Genomic DNA, 14,834 nt, shown 5'->3' on the forward strand with positions numbered 1-14,834 from the left:
ACAAAAGTGCCATGCATTGGCCGGGAATCGAACCCGGGCCTCCCGCTTGGGAAGCTAGAATTCTACCACTGAACTACCAATGCTTGACAAGCAGCATTACTGCGGTAGAGCGCTTGATTTAACACACCTGCCAGTGCCATGCGAATGGTCACTCGTAAACTCTTGACTTCTGCTGAAAGCCTCATTGAAGGCCTTTGCAGACGTGTGAGACTGGCACCTACTCGGGCTGGGCCTCTATGAGCTGTTTGCATAATCTGAGATTGCCCTGCTTCCAGTCAAGGCGCAGCGGCCCCTTCTACTAAAAGGGATCAGCAGAGTGATCGCTAGTAGCAGAAATAAGGCAAGCAAGGCAATCAAGGCTTGTTTTTTTGTTTGATCTCTTCCTTTTCACGATGCTTCAAAGTCAACGAAAGGTACATGTGCAAAACGCTCATGCATTGGCCGGGAATCGAACCCGGGCCTCCCGCGTGGCAGGAGAGAATTCTACCACTGAACCACCAATGCCTTACATGCTGCACACTGGCGCTACAGTGCTCTGGACCATTGCAGCCCAGAGCAGCTGATTTAACAGAGCACTGCAGTGACATGAGGATGGCGCCAGCTCCGGTGGGTGAATGGGAGCTGCGCTGCCCTGGCAGTCCTTCTCACTCACTTGGCCACGAACGGCCAGGTTCTATAGACAGGAAAAGTGGACAGAGGCAAGCACACTGGTAGATGAGGGTGGCCTTTGTATGGGTCGCTACTCTGAGTGCAGTTCCCTGAGCACCGTGCCTCAGGAAAGCCAGACTTCTACTGCAGGACTCAGGGGATATCTTTGCAGCCACACGAGGCTGACACCCTTTCAATCTGGGCTTCTGGGGTCTTCTGGGAATTATTTGCATAATAGAAGGTTTCCCGCCTTAAGTTGAAACTGCAGTTCCATCTTCTGCTAAAAGAGGGCAGCAGAGTGCTTTCTTTGCGCAGAAAACAGACAAGCAATGCAATCATCTTATCTACCGTTTCCATTTTTCTTTTCCCATGCCTTTTAAAATATCAAGAGACACGTCTACAAAAGTGCCATGCATTGGCCGGGAATCGAACCCGGGCCTCCCGCTTGGGAAGCGAGAATTCTACCACTGAACTACCAATGCTTGACAAGCAGCATTACTGCGGTAGAGCGCTTGATTTAACACACCTGCCAGTTCCATGCGAATGGTCACTCGTAAACTCTTGACTTCTGCTGAAAGCCTCATTGAAGGCCTTTGCAGACGTGTGAGACTGGCACCTACTCGAGCTGGGCCTCGATGAGCTGTTTGCATAATCTGAGATTGCCCTGCTTCCAGTCAAGGCGCAGCGGCCCCTTCTACTAAAAGGGATCAGCAGAGTGATCGCTAGTAGCAGAAATAAGGCAAGCAAGGCAATCAAGGCTTGTTTTTTTGTTTGATCTCTTCCTTTTCACGATGCTTCAAAGTCAACGAAAGGTACATGTGCAAAACGCTCATGCATTGGCCGGGAATCGAACCCGGGCCTCCCGCGTGGCAGGCGAGAATTCTACCACTGAACCACCAATGCCTTACATGCTGCACACTGGCGCTACAGTGCTCTGGACCATTGCAGCCCAGAGCAGCTGATTTAACAGAGCACTGCAGTGACATGAGGATGGCGCCAGCTCCGGTGGGTGAATGGGAGCTGCGCTGCCCTGGCAGTCCTTCTCACTCACTTGGCCACGAACGGCCAGGTTCTATAGACAGGAAAAGTGGACAGAGGCAAGCACACTGGTAGATGAGGGTGGCCTTTGTATGGGTCGCTACTCTGAGTGCAGTTCCCTGAGCACCGTGCCTCAGGAAAGCCAGACTTCTACTGCAGGACTCAGGGGATATCTTTGCAGCCACACGAGGCTGACACCCTTTCAATCTGGGCTTCTGGGGTCTTCTGGGAATTATTTGCATAATAGAAGGTTTCCCGCCTTAAGTTGAAACTGCAGTTCCATCTTCTGCTAAAAGAGGGCAGCAGAGTGCTTTCTTTGCGCAGAAAACAGACAAGCAATGCAATCATCTTATCTACCGTTTCCATTTTTCTTTTCCCATGCCTTTTAAAATATCAAGAGACACGTCTACAAAAGTGCCATGCATTGGCCGGGAATCGAACCCGGGCCTCCCGCTTGGGAAGCGAGAATTCTACCACTGAACTACCAATGCTTGACAAGCAGCATTACTGCGGTAGAGCGCTTGATTTAACACACCTGCCAGTTCCATGCGAATGGTCACTCGTAAACTCTTGACTTCTGCTGAAAGCCTCATTGAAGGCCTTTGCAGACGTGTGAGACTGGCACCTACTCGGGCTGGGCCTCTATGAGCTGTTTGCATAATCTGAGATTGCCCTGCTTCCAGTCAAGGCGCAGCGGCCCCTTCTACTAAAAGGGATCAGCAGAGTGATCGCTAGTAGCAGAAATAAGGCAAGCAAGGCAATCAAGGCTTGTTTTTTTGTTCGGTCTCTTCCTTTTCACGATGCTTCAAAGTCAACGAAAGGTACATGTGCAAAACGCTCATGCATTGGCCGGGAATCGAACCCGGGCCTCCCGCGTGGCAGGCGAGAATTCTACCACTGAACCACCAATGCCTTTCATGCTGCACACTGGCGCTACAGTGCTCTGGACCATTGCAGCCCAGAGCAGCTGATTTAACAGAGCACTGCAGTGACATGAGGATGGCGCCAGCTCCGGTGGGTGAATGGGAGCTGCGCTGCCCTGGCAGTCCTTCTCACTCACTTGGCCACGAACGGCCAGGTTCTATAGACAGGAAAAGTGGACAGAGGCAAGCACACTGGTAGATGAGGGTGGCCTTTGTATGGGTCGCTACTCTGAGTGCAGTTCCCTGAGCACCGTGCCTCAGGAAAGCCAGACTTCTACCGCAGGACTCAGGGGATATCTTTGCAGCCACACGAGGCTGACACCCTTTCAATCTGGGCTTCTGGGGTCTTCTGGGAATTATTTGCATAATAGAAGGTTTCCCGCCTTAAGTTGAAACTGCAGTTCCATCTTCTGCTAAAAGAGGGCAGCAGAGTGCTTTCTTTGCGCAGAAAACAGACAAGAAATGCAATCATCTTATCTACCGTTTCCATTTTTCTTTTCCCATGCCTTTTAAAATATCAAGAGACACGTCTACAAAAGTGCCATGCATTGGCCGGGAATCGAACCCGGGCCTCCCGCTTGGGAAGCGAGAATTCTACCACTGAACTACCAATGCCTGACAAGCAGCATTACTGCGGTAGAGCGCTTGATTTAACACACCTGCCAGTTCCATGCGAATGGTCACTCGTAAACTCTTGACTTCTGCTGAAAGCCTCATTGAAGGCCTTTGCAGACGTGTGAGACTGGCACCTACTCGGGCTGGGCCTCTATGAGCGTTTTGCATAATCTGAGATTGCCCTGCTTCCAGTCAAGGCGCAGCGGCCCCTTCTACTAAAAGGGATCAGCAGACTGATCGCTAGTAGCAGAAATAAGGCAAGCAAGGCAATCAAGGCTTGTTTTTTTGTTCGGTCTCTTCCTTTTCACGATGCTTCAAAGTCAACGAAAGGTACATGTGCAAAACGCTCATGCATTGGCCGGGAATCGAACCCGGGCCTCCCGCATGGCAGGCGAGAATTCTACCACTGAACCACCAATGCCTTTCATGCTGCACACTGGCGCTACAGTGCTCTGGACCATTGCAGCCCAGAGCAGCTGATTTAACAGAGCACTGCAGTGACATGAGGATGGCGCCAGCTCCGGTGGGTGAATGGGAGCTGCGCTGCCCTGGCAGTCCTTCTCACTCACTTGGCCACGAACGGCCACGAACGGCCAGGTTCTATAGACAGGAAAAGTGGACAGAGGCAAGCACACTGGTAGATGAGGGTGGCCTTTGTATGGGTCGCTACTCAGAGTGCAGTTCCCTGAGCACCGTGCCTCAGGAAAGCCAGACTTCTACTGCAGGACTCAGTGGATATCTTTGCAGCCACACGAGGCTGACACCCTTTCAATCTGGGCTTCTGGGGTCTTCTGGGAATTATTTGCATAATAGAAGGTTTCCCACCTTAAGTTGAAACTGCAGTTCCATCTTCTGCTAAAAGAGGGCAGCAGAGTGCTTTCTTTGCGCAGAAAACAGAGAAGCAATGCAATCATCTTATCTACCGTTTCCATTTTTCTTTTCCCATGCCTTTTAAAATATCAAGAGACACGTCTACAAAAGTGCCATGCATTGGCCGGGAATCGAACCCGGGCCTCCCGCTTGGGAAGCGAGAATTCTACCACTGAACTACCAATGCTTGACAAGCAGCATTACTGCGGTAGAGCGCTTGATTTAACACACCTGCCAGTTCCATGCGAATGGTCACTCGTAAACTCTTGACTTCTGCTGAAAGCCTCATTGAAGGCCTTTGCAGACGTGTGAGACTGGCACCTACTCGAGCTGGGCCTCTATGAGCTGTTTGCATAATCTGAGATTGCCCTGCTTCCAGTCAAGGCGCAGCGGCCCCTTCTACTAAAAGGGATCAGCAGAGTGATCGCTAGTAGCAGAAATAAGGCAAGCAAGGCAATCAAGGCTTGTTTTTTTGTTTGATCTCTTCCTTTTCACGATGCTTCAAAGTCAACGAAAGGTACATGTGCAAAACGCTCATGCATTGGCCGGGAATCGAACCCGGGCCTCCCGCGTGGCAGGCGAGAATTCTACCACTGAACCACCAATGCCTTACATGCTGCACACTGGCGCTACAGTGCTCTGGACCATTGCAGCCCAGAGCAGCTGATTTAACAGAGCACTGCAGTGACATGAGGATGGCGCCAGCTCCGGTGGGTGAATGGGAGCTGCGCTGCCCTGGCAGTCCTTCTCACTCACTTGGCCACGAACGGCCAGGTTCTATAGACAGGAAAAGTGGACAGAGGCAAGCACACTGGTAGATGAGGGTGGCCTTTGTATGGGTCGCTACTCTGAGTGCAGTTCCCTGAGCACCGTGCCTCAGGAAAGCCAGACTTCTACTGCAGGACTCAGGGGATATCTTTGCAGCCACACGAGGCTGACACCCTTTCAATCTGGGCTTCTGGGGTCTTCTGGGAATTATTTGCATAATAGAAGGTTTCCCGCCTTAAGTTGAAACTGCAGTTCCATCTTCTGCTAAAAGAGGGCAGCAGAGTGCTTTCTTTGCGCAGAAAACAGACAAGCAATGCAATCATCTTATCTACCGTTTCCATTTTTCTTTTCCCATGCCTTTTAAAATATCAAGAGACACGTCTACAAAAGTGCCATGCATTGGCCGGGAATCGAACCCGGGCCTCCCGCTTGGGAAGCGAGAATTCTACCACTGAACTACCAATGCTTGACAAGCAGCATTACTGCGGTAGAGCGCTTGATTTAACACACCTGCCAGTTCCATGCGAATGGTCACTCGTAAACTCTTGACTTCTGCTGAAAGCCTCATTGAAGGCCTTTGCAGACGTGTGAGACTGGCACCTACTCGGGCTGGGCCTCTATGAGCTGTTTGCATAATCTGAGATTGCCCTGCTTCCAGTCAAGGCGCAGCGGCCCCTTCTACTAAAAGGGATCAGCAGAGTGATCGCTAGTAGCAGAAATAAGGCAAGCAAGGCAATCAAGGCTTGTTTTTTTGTTTGATCTCTTCCTTTTCACGATGCTTCAAAGTCAACGAAAGGTACATGTGCAAAACGCTCATGCATTGGCCGGGAATCGAACCCGGGCCTCCCGCGTGGCAGGCGAGAATTCTACCACTGAACCACCAATGCCTTACATGCTGCACACTGGCGCTACAGTGCTCTGGACCATTGCAGCCCAGAGCAGCTGATTTAACAGAGCACTGCAGTGACATGAGGATGGCGCCAGCTCCGGTGGGTGAATGGGAGCTGCGCTGCCCTGGCAGTCCTTCTCACTCACTTGGCCACGAACGGCCAGGTTCTATAGACAGGAAAAGTGGACAGAGGCAAGCACACTGGTAGATGAGGGTGGCCTTTGTATGGGTCGCTACTCTGAGTGCAGTTCCCTGAGCACCGTGCCTCAGGAAAGCCAGACTTCTACTGCAGGACTCAGGGGATATCTTTGCAGCCACACGAGGCTGACACCCTTTCAATCTGGGCTTCTGGGGTCTTCTGGGAATTATTTGCATAATAGAAGGTTTCCCGCCTTAAGTTGAAACTGCAGTTCCATCTTCTGCTAAAAGAGGGCAGCAGAGTGCTTTCTTTGCGCAGAAAACAGACAAGCAATGCAATCATCTTATCTACCGTTTCCATTTTTCTTTTCCCATGCCTTTTAAAATATCAAGAGACACGTCTACAAAAGTGCCATGCATTGGCCGGGAATCGAACCCGGGCCTCCCGCTTGGGAAGCGAGAATTCTACCACTGAACTACCAATGCTTGACAAGCAGCATTACTGCGGTAGAGCGCTTGATTTAACACACCTGCCAGTTCCATGCGAATGGTCACTCGTAAACTCTTGACTTCTGCTGAAAGCCTCATTGAAGGCCTTTGCAGACGTGTGAGACTGGCACCTACTCGAGCTGGGCCTCTATGAGCTGTTTGCATAATCTGAGATTGCCCTGCTTCCAGTCAAGGCGCAGCGGCCCCTTCTACTAAAAGGGATCAGCAGAGTGATCGCTAGTAGCAGAAATAAGGCAAGCAAGGCAATCAAGGCTTGTTTTTTTGTTTGATCTCTTCCTTTTCACGATGCTTCAAAGTCAACGAAAGGTACATGTGCAAAACGCTCATGCATTGGCCGGGAATCGAACCCGGGCCTCCCGCGTGGCAGGCGAGAATTCTACCACTGAACCACCAATGCCTTACATGCTGCAAACTGGCGCTACAGTGCTCTGGACCATTGCAGCCCAGAGCAGCTGATTTAACAGAGCACTGCAGTGACATGAGGATGGCGCCAGCTCCGGTGGGTGAATGGGAGCTGCGCTGCCCTGGCAGTCCTTCTCACTCACTTGGCCACGAACGGCCAGGTTCTATAGACAGGAAAAGTGGACAGAGGCAAGCACACTGGTAGATGAGGGTGGCCTTTGTATGGGTCGCTACTCTGAGTGCAGTTCCCTGAGCACCGTGCCTCAGGAAAGCCAGACTTCTACTGCAGGACTCAGGGGATATCTTTGCAGCCACACGAGGCTGACACCCTTTCAATCTGGGCTTCTGGGGTCTTCTGGGAATTATTTGCATAATAGAAGGTTTCCCGCCTTAAGTTGAAACTGCAGTTCCATCTTCTGCTAAAAGAGGGCAGCAGAGTGCTTTCTTTGCGCAGAAAACAGACAAGCAATGCAATCATCTTATCTACCGTTTCCATTTTTCTTTTCCCATGCCTTTTAAAATATCAAGAGACACGTCTACAAAAGTGCCATGCATTGGCCGGGAATCGAACCCGGGCCTCCCGCTTGGGAAGCGAGAATTCTACCACTGAACTACCAATGCTTGACAAGCAGCATTACTGCGGTAGAGTGCTTGATTTAACACACCTGCCAGTTCCATGCGAATGGTCACTCGTAAACTCTTGACTTCTGCTGAAAGCCTCATTGAAGGCCTTTGCAGACGTGTGAGACTGGCACCTACTCGAGCTGGGCCTCTATGAGCTGTTTGCATAATCTGAGATTGCCCTGCTTCCAGTCAAGGCGCAGCGGCCCCTTCTACTAAAAGGGATCAGCAGAGTGATCGCTAGTAGCAGAAATAAGGCAAGCAAGGCAATCAAGGCTTGTTTTTTTGTTTGATCTCTTCCTTTTCACGATGCTTCAAAGTCAACGAAAGGTACATGTGCAAAACGCTCATGCATTGGCCGGGAATCGAACCCGGGCCTCCCGCGTGGCAGGCGAGAATTCTACCACTGAACCACCAATGCCTTACATGCTGCACACTGGCGCTACAGTGCTCTGGACCATTGCAGCCCAGAGCAGCTGATTTAACAGAGCACTGCAGTGACATGAGGATGGCACCAGCTCCGGTGGGTGAATGGGAGCTGCGCTGCCCTGGCAGTCCTTCTCACTCACTTGGCCACGAACGGCCAGGTTCTATAGACAGGAAAAGTGGACAGAGGCAAGCACACTGGTAGATGAGGGTGGCCTTTGTATGGGTTGCTACTCTGAGTGCAGTTCCCTGAGCACCGTGCCTCAGGAAAGCCAGACTTCTACTGCAGGACTCAGGGGATATCTTTGCAGCCACACGAGGCTGACACCCTTTCAATCTGGGCTTCTGGGGTCTTCTGGGAATTATTTGCATAATAGAAGGTTTCCCGCCTTAAGTTGAAACTGCAGTTCCATCTTCTGCTAAAAGAGGGCAGCAGAGTGCTTTCTTTGCGCAGAAAACAGACAAGCAATGCAATCATCTTATCTACCGTTTCCATTTTTCTTTTCCCATGCCTTTTAAAATATCAAGAGACACGTCTACAAAAGTGCCATGCATTGGCCGGGAATCGAACCCGGGCCTCCCGCTTCCGGCTGACAAGCAGCATTACTGCGGTAGAGCGCTTGATTTAACACACCTGCCAGTTCCATGCGAATGGTCACTCGTAAACTCTTGACTTCTGCTGAAAGCCTCATTGAAGGCCTTTGCAGACGTGTGAGACTGGCACCTACTCGGGCTGGGCCTCTATGAGCTGTTTGCATAATCTGAGATTGCCCTGCTTCCAGTCAAGGCGCAGCGGCCCCTTCTACTAAAAGGGATCAGCAGAGTGATCGCTAGTAGCAGAAATAAGGCAAGCAAGGCAATCAAGGCTTGTTTTTTTGTTCGGTCTCTTCCTTTTCACGATGCTTCAAAGTCAACGAAAGGTACATGTGCAAAACGCTCATGCATTGGCCGGGAATTGAACCCGGGCCTCCCGCGTGGCAGGCGAGAATTCTACCACTGAACCACCAATGCCTTTCATGCTGCACACTGGCGCTACAGTGCTCTGGACCATTGCAGCCCAGAGCAGCTGATTTAACAGAGCACTGCAGTGACATGAGGATGGCGCCAGCTCCGGTGGGTGAATGGGAGCTGCGCTGCCCTGGCAGTCCTTCTCACTCACTTGGCCACGAACGGCCAGGTTCTATAGACAGGAAAAGTGGACAGAGGCAAGCACACTGGTAGATGAGGGTGGCCTTTGTATGGGTCGCTACTCTGAGTGCAGTTCCCTGAGCACCGTGCCTCAGGAAAGCCAGACTTCTACCGCAGGACTCAGGGGATATCTTTGCAGCCACACGAGGCTGACACCCTTTCAATCTGGGCTTCTGGGGTCTTCTGGGAATTATTTGCATAATAGAAGGTTTCCCGCCTTAAGTTGAAACTGCAGTTCCATCTTCTGCTAAAAGAGGGCAGCAGAGTGCTTTCTTTGCGCAGAAAACAGACAAGAAATGCAATCATCTTATCTACCGTTTCCATTTTTCTTTTCCCATGCCTTTTAAAATATCAAGAGACACGTCTACAAAAGTGCCATGCATTGGCCGGGAATCGAACCCGTGCCTCCCGCTTGGGAAGCGAGAATTCTACCACTGAACTACCAATGCCTGACAAGCAGCATTACTGCGGTAGAGCGCTTGATTTAACACACCTGCCAGTTCCATGCGAATGGTCACTCGTAAACTCTTGACTTCTGCTGAAAGCCTCATTGAAGGCCTTTGCAGACGTGTGAGACTGGCACCTACTCGGGCTGGGCCTCTATGAGCGTTTTGCATAATCTGAGATTGCCCTGCTTCCAGTCAAGGCGCAGCGGCCCCTTCTACTAAAAGGGATCAGCAGAGTGATCGCTAGTAGCAGAAATAAGGCAAGCAAGGCAATCAAGGCTTGTTTTTTTGTTCGGTCTCTTCCTTTTCACGATGCTTCAAAGTCAACGAAAGGTACATGTGCAAAATGCTCATGCATTGGCCGGGAATCGAACCCGGGCCTCCCGCATGGCAGGCGAGAATTCTACCACTGAACCACCAATGCCTTTCATGCTGCACACTGGCGCTACAGTGCTCTGGACCATTGCAGCCCAGAGCAGCTGATTTAACAGAGCACTGCAGTGACATGAGGATGGCGCCAGCTCCGGTGGGTGAATGGGAGCTGCGCTGCCCTGGCAGTCCTTCTCACTCACTTGGCCACGAACGGCCACGAACGGCCAGGTTCTATAGACAGGAAAAGTGGACAGAGGCAAGCACACTGGTAGATGAGGGTGGCCTTTGTATGGGTCGCTACTCAGAGTGCAGTTCCCTGAGCACCGTGCCTCAGGAAAGCCAGACTTCTACTGCAGGACTCAGTGGATATCTTTGCAGCCACACGAGGCTGACACCCTTTCAATCTGGGCTTCTGGGGTCTTCTGGGAATTATTTGCATAATAGAAGGTTTCCCGCCTTAAGTTGAAACTGCAGTTCCATCTTCTGCTAAAAGAGGGCAGCAGAGTGCTTTCTTTGCGCAGAAAACAGAGAAGCAATGCAATCATCTTATCTACCGTTTCCATTTTTCTTTTCCCATGCCTTTTAAAATATCAAGAGACACGTCTACAAAAGTGCCATGCATTGGCCGGGAATCGAACCCGGGCCTCCCGCTTGGGAAGCGAGAATTCTACCACTGAACTACCAATGCTTGACAAGCAGCATTACTGCGGTAGAGCGCTTGATTTAACACACCTGCCAGTTCCATGCGAATGGTCACTCGTAAACTCTTGACTTCTGCTGAAAGCCTCATTGAAGGCCTTTGCAGACGTGTGAGACTGGCACCTACTCGAGCTGGGCCTCTATGAGCTGTTTGCATAATCTGAGATTGCCCTGCTTCCAGTCAAGGCGCAGCGGCCCCTTCTACTAAAAGGGATCAGCAGAGTGATCGCTAGTAGCAGAAATAAGGCAAGCAAGGCAATCAAGGCTTGTTTTTTTGTTTGATCTCTTCCTTTTCACGATGCTTCAAAGTCAACGAAAGGTACATGTGCAAAACGCTCATGCATTGGCCGGGAATCGAACCCGGGCCTCCCGCGTGGCAGGCGAGAATTCTACCACTGAACCACCAATGCCTTACATGCTGCACACTGGCGCTACAGTGCTCTGGACCATTGCAGCCCAGAGCAGCTGATTTAACAGAGCACTGCAGTGACATGAGGATGGCGCCAGCTCCGGTGGGTGAATGGGAGCTGCGCTGCCCTGGCAGTCCTTCTCACTCACTTGGCCACGAACGGCCAGGTTCTATAGACAGGAAAAGTGGACAGAGGCAAGCACACTGGTAGATGAGGGTGGCCTTTGTATGGGTCGCTACTCTGAGTGCAGTTCCCTGAGCACCGTGCCTCAGGAAAGCCAGACTTCTACTGCAGGACTCAGGGGATATCTTTGCAGCCACACGAGGCTGACACCCTTTCAATCTGGGCTTCTGGGGTCTTCTGGGAATTATTTGCATAATAGAAGGTTTCCCGCCTTAAGTTGAAACTGCAGTTCCATCTTCTGCTAAAAGAGGGCAGCAGAGTGCTTTCTTTGCGCAGAAAACAGACAAGCAATGCAATCATCTTATCTACCGTTTCCATTTTTCTTTTCCCATGCCTTTTAAAATATCAAGAGACACGTCTACAAAAGTGCCATGCATTGGCCGGGAATCGAACCCGGGCCTCCCGCTTGGGAAGCTAGAATTCTACCACTGAACTACCAATGCTTGACAAGCAGCATTACTGCGGTAGAGCGCTTGATTTAACACACCTGCCAGTTCCATGCGAATGGTCACTCGTAAACTCTTGACTTCTGCTGAAAGCCTCATTGAAGGCCTTTGCAGACGTGTGAGACTGGCACCTACTCGGGCTGGGCCTCTATGAGCTGTTTGCATAATCTGAGATTGCCCTGCTTCCAGTCAAGGCGCAGCGGCCCCTTCTACTAAAAGGGATCAGCAGAGTGATCGCTAGTAGCAGAAATAAGGCAAGCAAGGCAATCAAGGCTTGTTTTTTTGTTTGATCTCTTCCTTTTCACGATGCTTCAAAGTCAACGAAAGGTACATGTGCAAAACGCTCATGCATTGGCCGGGAATCGAACCCGGGCCTCCCGCGTGGCAGGCGAGAATTCTACCACTGAACCACCAATGCCTTACATGCTGCACACTGGCGCTACAGTGCTCTGGACCATTGCAGCCCAGAGCAGCTGATTTAACAGAGCACTGCAGTGACATGAGGATGGCGCCAGCTCCGGTGGGTGAATGGGAGCTGCGCTGCCCTGGCAGTCCTTCTCACTCACTTGGCCACGAACGGCCAGGTTCTATAGACAGGAAAAGTGGACAGAGGCAAGCACACTGGTAGATGAGGGTGGCCTTTGTATGGGTCGCTACTCTGAGTGCAGTTCCCTGAGCACCGTGCCTCAGGAAAGCCAGACTTCTACTGCAGGACTCAGGGGATATCTTTGCAGCCACACGAGGCTGACACCCTTTCAATCTGGGCTTCTGGGGTCTTCTGGGAATTATTTGCATAATAGAAGGTTTCCCGCCTTAAGTTGAAACTGCAGTTCCATCTTCTGCTAAAAGAGGGCAGCAGAGTGCTTTCTTTGCGCAGAAAACAGACAAGCAATGCAATCATCTTATCTACCGTTTCCATTTTTCTTTTCCCATGCCTTTTAAAATATCAAGAGACACGTCTACAAAAGTGCCATGCATTGGCCGGGAATCGAACCCGGGCCTCCCGCTTGGGAAGCGAGAATTCTACCACTGAACTACCAATGCTTGACAAGCAGCATTACTGCGGTAGAGCGCTTGATTTAACACACCTGCCAGTTCCATGCGAATGGTCACTCGTAAACTCTTGACTTCTGCTGAAAGCCTCATTGAAGGCCTTTGCAGACGTGTGAGACTGGCACCTACTCGAGCTGGGCCTCGATGAGCTGTTTGCATAATCTGAGATTGCCCTGCTTCCAGTCAAGGCGCAGCGGCCCCTTCTACTAAAAGGGATCAGCAGAGTGATCGCTAGTAGCAGAAATAAGGCAAGCAAGGCAATCAAGGCTTGTTTTTTTGTTTGATCTCTTCCTTTTCACGATGCTTCAAAGTCAACGAAAGGTACATGTGCAAAACGCTCATGCATTGGCCGGGAATCGAACCCGGGCCTCCCGCGTGGCAGGCGAGAATTCTACCACTGAACCACCAATGCCTTACATGCTGCACACTGGCGCTACAGTGCTCTGGACCATTGCAGCCCAGAGCAGCTGATTTAACAGAGCACTGCAGTGACATGAGGATGGCGCCAGCTCCGGTGGGTGAATGGGAGCTGCGCTGCCCTGGCAGTCCTTCTCACTCACTTGGCCACGAACGGCCAGGTTCTATAGACAGGAAAAGTGGACAGAGGCAAGCACACTGGTAGATGAGGGTGGCCTTTGTATGGGTCGCTACTCTGAGTGCAGTTCCCTGAGCACCGTGCCTCAGGAAAGCCAGACTTCTACTGCAGGACTCAGGGGATATCTTTGCAGCCACACGAGGCTGACACCCTTTCAATCTGGGCTTCTGGGGTCTTCTGGGAATTATTTGCATAATAGAAGGTTTCCCGCCTTAAGTTGAAACTGCAGTTCCATCTTCTGCTAAAAGAGGGCAGCAGAGTGCTTTCTTTGCGCAGAAAACAGACAAGCAATGCAATCATCTTATCTACCGTTTCCATTTTTCTTTTCCCATGCCTTTTAAAATATCAAGAGACACGTCTACAAAAGTGCCATGCATTGGCCGGGAATCGAACCCGGGCCTCCCGCTTGGGAAGCGAGAATTCTACCACTGAACTACCAATGCTTGACAAGCAGCATTACTGCGGTAGAGCGCTTGATTTAACACACCTGCCAGTTCCATGCGAATGGTCACTCGTAAACTCTTGACTTCTGCTGAAAGCCTCATTGAAGGCCTTTGCAGACGTGTGAGACTGGCACCTACTCGGGCTGGGCCTCTATGAGCTGTTTGCATAATCTGAGATTGCCCTGCTTCCAGTCAAGGCGCAGCGGCCCCTTCTACTAAAAGGGATCAGCAGAGTGATCGCTAGTAGCAGAAATAAGGCAAGCAAGGCAATCAAGGCTTGTTTTTTTGTTCGGTCTCTTCCTTTTCACGATGCTTCAAAGTCAACGAAAGGTACATGTGCAAAACGCTCATGCATTGGCCGGGAATCGAACCCGGGCCTCCCGCGTGGCAGGCGAGAATTCTATCACTGAACCACCAATGCCTTTCATGCTGCACACTGGCGCTACAGTGCTCTGGACCATTGCAGCCCAGAGCAGCTGATTTAACAGAGCACTGCAGTGACATGAGGATGGCGCCAGCTCCGGTGGGTGAATGGGAGCTGCGCTGCCCTGGCAGTCCTTCTCACTCACTTGGCCACGAACGGCCAGGTTCTATAGACAGGAAAAGTGGACAGAGGCAAGCACACTGGTAGATGAGGGTGGCCTTTGTATGGGTCGCTACTCTGAGTGCAGTTCCCTGAGCACCGTGCCTCAGGAAAGCCAGACTTCTACCGCAGGACTCAGGGGATATCTTTGCAGCCACACGAGGCTGACACCCTTTCAATCTGGGCTTCTGGGGTCTTCTGGGAATTATTTGCATAATAGAAGGTTTCCCGCCTTAAGTTGAAACTGCAGTTCCATCTTCTGCTAAAAGAGGGCAGCAGAGTGCTTTCTTTGCGCAGAAAACAGACAAGAAATGCAATCATCTTATCTACCGTTTCCATTTTTCTTTTCCCATGCCTTTTAAAATATCAAGAGACACGTCTACAAAAGTGCCATGCATTGGCCGGGAATCGAACCCGGGCCTCCCGCTTGGGAAGCGAGAATTCTACCACTGAACTACCAATGCCTGACAAGCAGCATTACTGCGGTAGAGCGCTTGATTTAACACACCTGCCAGTTCCATGCGAATGGTCACTCGTAAACTCTTGACTTCTGCTGAAAGCCTCATTG

The 14,834-nt window shown here is 51.0% G+C and overlaps 24 non-coding genes across 24 annotated transcripts; all 24 read right to left on the bottom strand.

Moving 5' to 3' along the window:
* Positions 1–1,059: 1,059 nt before the first annotated feature.
* TRNAG-CCC (transfer RNA glycine (anticodon CCC)) lies at positions 1,060–1,130 on the bottom strand. The gene has a single exon. It is a non-coding gene; the product is annotated as a tRNA-Gly (tRNA).
* Positions 1,131–1,480: 350 nt separating this feature from the next.
* Positions 1,481–1,551, bottom strand: TRNAG-GCC (transfer RNA glycine (anticodon GCC)). The gene has a single exon. It is a non-coding gene; the product is annotated as a tRNA-Gly (tRNA).
* A 555-nt stretch (positions 1,552–2,106) lies between these two features.
* Positions 2,107–2,177, bottom strand: TRNAG-CCC (transfer RNA glycine (anticodon CCC)). The gene has a single exon. It is a non-coding gene; the product is annotated as a tRNA-Gly (tRNA).
* A 350-nt stretch (positions 2,178–2,527) lies between these two features.
* TRNAG-GCC (transfer RNA glycine (anticodon GCC)) lies at positions 2,528–2,598 on the bottom strand. Its single transcript has one exon. It is a non-coding gene; the product is annotated as a tRNA-Gly (tRNA).
* A 555-nt stretch (positions 2,599–3,153) lies between these two features.
* On the bottom strand, positions 3,154–3,224 carry TRNAG-CCC (transfer RNA glycine (anticodon CCC)). Its single transcript has one exon. It is a non-coding gene; the product is annotated as a tRNA-Gly (tRNA).
* A 350-nt stretch (positions 3,225–3,574) lies between these two features.
* Positions 3,575–3,645, bottom strand: TRNAG-GCC (transfer RNA glycine (anticodon GCC)). Its single transcript has one exon. It is a non-coding gene; the product is annotated as a tRNA-Gly (tRNA).
* A 565-nt stretch (positions 3,646–4,210) lies between these two features.
* Positions 4,211–4,281, bottom strand: TRNAG-CCC (transfer RNA glycine (anticodon CCC)). The gene has a single exon. It is a non-coding gene; the product is annotated as a tRNA-Gly (tRNA).
* Positions 4,282–4,631: 350 nt separating this feature from the next.
* TRNAG-GCC (transfer RNA glycine (anticodon GCC)) lies at positions 4,632–4,702 on the bottom strand. Its single transcript has one exon. It is a non-coding gene; the product is annotated as a tRNA-Gly (tRNA).
* A 555-nt stretch (positions 4,703–5,257) lies between these two features.
* On the bottom strand, positions 5,258–5,328 carry TRNAG-CCC (transfer RNA glycine (anticodon CCC)). Its single transcript has one exon. It is a non-coding gene; the product is annotated as a tRNA-Gly (tRNA).
* A 350-nt stretch (positions 5,329–5,678) lies between these two features.
* TRNAG-GCC (transfer RNA glycine (anticodon GCC)) lies at positions 5,679–5,749 on the bottom strand. The gene has a single exon. It is a non-coding gene; the product is annotated as a tRNA-Gly (tRNA).
* A 555-nt stretch (positions 5,750–6,304) lies between these two features.
* TRNAG-CCC (transfer RNA glycine (anticodon CCC)) lies at positions 6,305–6,375 on the bottom strand. The gene has a single exon. It is a non-coding gene; the product is annotated as a tRNA-Gly (tRNA).
* A 350-nt stretch (positions 6,376–6,725) lies between these two features.
* On the bottom strand, positions 6,726–6,796 carry TRNAG-GCC (transfer RNA glycine (anticodon GCC)). Its single transcript has one exon. It is a non-coding gene; the product is annotated as a tRNA-Gly (tRNA).
* Positions 6,797–7,351: 555 nt separating this feature from the next.
* On the bottom strand, positions 7,352–7,422 carry TRNAG-CCC (transfer RNA glycine (anticodon CCC)). The gene has a single exon. It is a non-coding gene; the product is annotated as a tRNA-Gly (tRNA).
* Positions 7,423–7,772: 350 nt separating this feature from the next.
* Positions 7,773–7,843, bottom strand: TRNAG-GCC (transfer RNA glycine (anticodon GCC)). Its single transcript has one exon. It is a non-coding gene; the product is annotated as a tRNA-Gly (tRNA).
* Positions 7,844–8,788: 945 nt separating this feature from the next.
* Positions 8,789–8,859, bottom strand: TRNAG-GCC (transfer RNA glycine (anticodon GCC)). Its single transcript has one exon. It is a non-coding gene; the product is annotated as a tRNA-Gly (tRNA).
* A 555-nt stretch (positions 8,860–9,414) lies between these two features.
* TRNAG-CCC (transfer RNA glycine (anticodon CCC)) lies at positions 9,415–9,485 on the bottom strand. The gene has a single exon. It is a non-coding gene; the product is annotated as a tRNA-Gly (tRNA).
* A 350-nt stretch (positions 9,486–9,835) lies between these two features.
* On the bottom strand, positions 9,836–9,906 carry TRNAG-GCC (transfer RNA glycine (anticodon GCC)). Its single transcript has one exon. It is a non-coding gene; the product is annotated as a tRNA-Gly (tRNA).
* Positions 9,907–10,471: 565 nt separating this feature from the next.
* On the bottom strand, positions 10,472–10,542 carry TRNAG-CCC (transfer RNA glycine (anticodon CCC)). The gene has a single exon. It is a non-coding gene; the product is annotated as a tRNA-Gly (tRNA).
* Positions 10,543–10,892: 350 nt separating this feature from the next.
* Positions 10,893–10,963, bottom strand: TRNAG-GCC (transfer RNA glycine (anticodon GCC)). The gene has a single exon. It is a non-coding gene; the product is annotated as a tRNA-Gly (tRNA).
* A 976-nt stretch (positions 10,964–11,939) lies between these two features.
* TRNAG-GCC (transfer RNA glycine (anticodon GCC)) lies at positions 11,940–12,010 on the bottom strand. The gene has a single exon. It is a non-coding gene; the product is annotated as a tRNA-Gly (tRNA).
* Positions 12,011–12,565: 555 nt separating this feature from the next.
* On the bottom strand, positions 12,566–12,636 carry TRNAG-CCC (transfer RNA glycine (anticodon CCC)). Its single transcript has one exon. It is a non-coding gene; the product is annotated as a tRNA-Gly (tRNA).
* Positions 12,637–12,986: 350 nt separating this feature from the next.
* TRNAG-GCC (transfer RNA glycine (anticodon GCC)) lies at positions 12,987–13,057 on the bottom strand. Its single transcript has one exon. It is a non-coding gene; the product is annotated as a tRNA-Gly (tRNA).
* A 555-nt stretch (positions 13,058–13,612) lies between these two features.
* TRNAG-CCC (transfer RNA glycine (anticodon CCC)) lies at positions 13,613–13,683 on the bottom strand. The gene has a single exon. It is a non-coding gene; the product is annotated as a tRNA-Gly (tRNA).
* A 976-nt stretch (positions 13,684–14,659) lies between these two features.
* TRNAG-CCC (transfer RNA glycine (anticodon CCC)) lies at positions 14,660–14,730 on the bottom strand. Its single transcript has one exon. It is a non-coding gene; the product is annotated as a tRNA-Gly (tRNA).
* Positions 14,731–14,834: the final 104 nt, after the last annotated feature.

The sequence above is a fragment of the Ambystoma mexicanum genome, chromosome 1p, assembly GCF_040938575.1.
Source record: "Ambystoma mexicanum isolate Mex_15411 chromosome 1p, UKY_AmexF1_1, whole genome shotgun sequence".
Classification (NCBI taxonomy): Eukaryota; Metazoa; Chordata; class Amphibia; order Caudata; family Ambystomatidae; genus Ambystoma; species Ambystoma mexicanum.